Below are 4,442 nucleotides of genomic sequence, written 5' to 3'. Positions count from 1 at the left end.
AGGGGCCCACGAGGGTGGGGGGCGCGCCCAGGGGGGCAGGCGCACCTCCCTGCCTCGTGGCCTCCTTGTTGATTTCTTGACGTCCACTCCAAGTCCCCTGGATTACGTTTGTTCCAAAAATAACTCTCCCAAAGGTTTTATTCCATTCGGATTCCGTTTGATATTCCTTTTCTGCGAAACGTTGAAATAGGCAAAAAAAACAACAATTTGCACCGGGCCTTGGGTTAGTAGGTTAGTCCCAAAAATAATATAAAAGTGTATAAATAAGCCCATTAACATCCAAAACAGATAATATAATAGCATAGAACAATCAAAAATTATAGATACGTTGGAGACGTATCAAGCATCCCCAAGCTTAATTCCTACTCGTCCTCGAGTAGGTAAATGATAAAAACAGAATTTTTGATGTGGAATGCTACCTAGCATACTTCTCAATGTAATTTTCTTTATTGTGGCATGAATGTTCAGATCCGAAAGATTCAAGACAAAAGTATAGTATTGACATAAAAATACTAATACTTCAAGCATAGTAACAAAGCAATCATGTCTTCTCAAAATAACATGGCCAAAGAAAGTTATCGCTACAAAATCATAAAGTCTGGCTATGCTCTATCTTCATCACACAAAATAGTTAATCATGCACAACCCCGATGACAAGCCAAGCAATTGTTTCATACTTTTGGTGTTCTAAAACTTTTTCAATCTTCCCGCAATACATGAGCGTGAGCCATGGACATAGCACTATATGTGGAATAGAATGGTGGTTGTGAAGAAGACAAAAAGGAGAAGATAGTCTCACATCAACTAGGTGTATCAATGGGCTATGGAGATGCCCATCAATAGATATCAATGTGAGTGAGTAGGGATTGCCATTCAACGGATGCACTAGAGCTATAAGTGTATGAAATCTCAAAAAGAAACTAAGTGTGTGTGCATCCAACTTGCTTGCTCACGAAGACCTAGGGAATTTTGAGGAAGCCCATCATTGGAATATACAAGACAAGTTCTATAATGTAAAATTCCCACTAGTATATGAAGGTGACAACATAGGAGACTCTCTATCATGAAAATCATGGTGCTACTTTGAACCACAAGTGTGGAAAAGGATAGTAACATTGTCCCTTCTCACTTTTTCTCTCATTTTTTTATTTGGGCCTTCTTCTTCTCTCTTTTTATGGCCTTTTTTTCTTTTTTTCCGGAGTCTCATCCCGACTTTTGGGGGAATCATAATCTCCATCATCCTTTCCTCACTTGGGACAATGCTCTAATAATGATGATCATCACACTTTTATTTACTTACAACTTAAAGGTTACAATTCAATACTTAGAACAAAATATGATTCTATGTGAATGCCTCCGGCGGTGTACCGGGATATGCGATGAATCATGAGTGACATGTATGAAGGAATTATGAACGGTAGCTTTGCCACAAATACGATTTCAACTACATGATCATGCAAAGCAATATGACAATGATGAAGCATGTCATAATAACGGAATGGTGGAAAGTTGCATGGCAATATATCTCGGAAAGTTGCATGCCATAATAGGTAGGTATGGTGGCTGTTTTGAGGAAGGTATATGGTGAGTTTAAGGTACCGGCGAAAGTTGCGCGGTACTAGAGAGGCTAGCATGGTGGAAGGGTGCGTATAATCCATGGACTCAACATTAGTCATAAATAACTCACATACTTATTGCAAAAATCTATTAGTTATCGATACATAGTACTACGTGCATGCTCCTAGGGGGATATATTGGTAGGAAAAGACCATCGATCGTCCCCGACCGCCACTCATAAGGAAGACAATCACTAAATAAATCATGCTCCGACTTCATCACATAACAGTTCACCATACATGCATGCTACGGGAATCACAAACTTCAACACAAATATTTCTCAAATTCACAACTACTAAACTAGCATGACTCTAATATCACCATCTCCATATCTCAAAACAATCATCAAGTATCAAACTTCTCATAGTATTCAATGCACTTTTTATGATAGTTTTTATTATACCCATCTTGGATGCCTATCGTATTGGGACTACTTTTATAACCAAAGCAAATTACCATTCTGTTCTAAAGGACTGTCAAAATAATATAAGTGAAGCATGAGAGATCAATAATTTCTATAAAATAAAACCACCACCGTGCTCTAAAAGATATAAGTGAAGCAGTAGAGCAAAATTATCTAGCTCAAAAGATATAAGTGAAGCACATAGAGCATTCTAATAAGTTCCAATTCAAGTGTGTCTCTCTCAAAAGGTGTGTACAGCAAGGATGATTGTGGTAAACTAAAAGGCAAGACTCAAATCATACAAGACGCTCCAAGCAAAACACATATCATTTCGTGAATAAAAATATAGCCTCAAGTAAAGTTACAGATAGAAGAAGACGAAAGAGGGGATGCCTTCCGGGGCATCCCCAAGCTTAGGCTTTTGGTTGTACTTTAATTTTACCTTAGGGTGCCTTGGGCATCCCCAAGCTTAGGATCTTGCCACTCCTTATTCCATAATCCATCAAATCTTTACCCAAAACTTGAAAACTTCACAACACAACACTTAAACAGAAAATCTCATGAGCTCTATTAGTATAAGAAAACAAACCACCAATTAAGGTACTGTAATGAACTCATTCTTTATTTATGTTGGTGTTAAACCTACTGTATTCCAACTTCTCTATGGTTTATAACCTCCGATACTAGCCATAGATTCATCAAAATAAGCAAACAACACGCGAAAAACAGAATCTGTCAAAAACAGAACAGTCTGTAGTAATCTGTAGGTTTTGAATACTTATGCAACCCCAAAAATCTAAAATAAATTTATGAACGTGAGGAATTTATCTATTAATCATCTACAAAAATAATCAACCTAATTCCACTATCAAGTAAAAAATGGCAGCAAATCTCGTGAGCGCTAAAGTTTCTGTTTTTACAGCAAGATCGCAAAGACTTTCCCCATGTCTTCCCAAAGGTTCTACTTGCCACAAACACCAATTAAAAGAATAAAACCACATATAAACAGAGGCTAGATGAATTATTTATTATTAAACAGAACCAAAAAGCAAGGAACAAAAATAAAATTGGGCTGCCTCCCAACAAGCGCTATCATTTAACGCCCCTAGCTAGGCATAAAACCAAGAATAGATTTAGGTATTATCATGTTTGGTATGAAATTCTTCAATTGAACACTTATAACCTTTAGGAGTTTCCTTCTTTTTATTAATGATCAAACTGCTAGGCAAGAAATCAAGAAATTCATTTGTAGCAAAAGGTTCCTTAAGGATGTTGAAGAAGTTGGGGTGAACACTTATTGATTTGAGATCCACATTTTCCTTACTAGAAGTTTCACCCTTATTTTTGGGAACGTACATCAATTTGGAAAATTTAGCATTAGAGGGTTTCAGAGTATTTTTCGCGGAAGAAAAGGTAGACCCTAAGTTGGTAATAATATCCTCAATTTTACCAATTCTTGTGGAATCTTGATCTATTTTTTTGTTAACTATGGGTTCCTTTTGTTTAAAAAATTTAAGGGCAACTCCTACCTTAGATCCGTATTGGATAATTTGGTTGTGGATCTTTTTATCCAAATTTTCAATCAATTCTATAGTGGCAACTTTATTTTCAATAATTTCCAGCCTTTGCATAACATGTCCCAAAGTCAAAACAGTTCCATTAACCAAAAGAGGTGGTGGGCCAAACAAATCTAACATAGCATTATAAGAATCAAAAGTATGGCTACCCAAGAAATTCCCTCCGGTAATGGTGTCAGGAATATATCTATTCCAAGGGGTGATGCCTACATAAAAGTTGCGAAGAAGGACGGAAGTAGATTGCTTCCTAGTAGATCTATTTTGAGCATTGCAAATTCTATACCAAGCATCTTTTAGATTTCTCCCTCCCTTTGTTTAAAATTAAGAACTTCATTTTTGGGAGACAAAGGAGTAGATAAAGGACTGGCCATGATGGCACACAAGACACAAGGAACAAGCGAATAAAAGACGAATAGAGAGAGAGGGCGAATAAAACGGCAAGGGTGAAGTGGAGGAGAGGAAAACGAGAGGCAAATGGCAAATAATGTAATGCGAGGGATAAGAGTTTGTGATGGGTACTTGGTATTGCTACCTCTTGAGCACTGCGTTGGTTTTCCCCAAAGAGGAAGGGATGATGCAGCAAAGTAGCGTAAGTATTTCCCTCAGTTTTTGAGAACCAAGGTATCAATCCAGTAGGAGGCTACGCGCGAGTCCCTCGTACCTGCACAAAACAAATAAATCCTCACAACCGAACCAAATAGGGGTTGTCAATCCTATAAGGCCACTTACGAGAGTGAGATCTGATCGATATGATAAGATAATATTTTGGTATTTTTGTGATAAATATGCAAAGTAAAATAAAGTCAAAGTAAATAGCAAAGGAAATAACTAAGTAGAAGGAGATT

Source organism: Triticum urartu, chromosome 6, assembly GCF_003073215.2.
Source record: "Triticum urartu cultivar G1812 chromosome 6, Tu2.1, whole genome shotgun sequence".
NCBI lineage: Eukaryota > Viridiplantae > Streptophyta > Magnoliopsida > Poales > Poaceae > Triticum > Triticum urartu.
The sequence above is the reverse complement of the archived record's forward strand: the minus strand, read 5'-3'. Positions refer to the sequence as shown.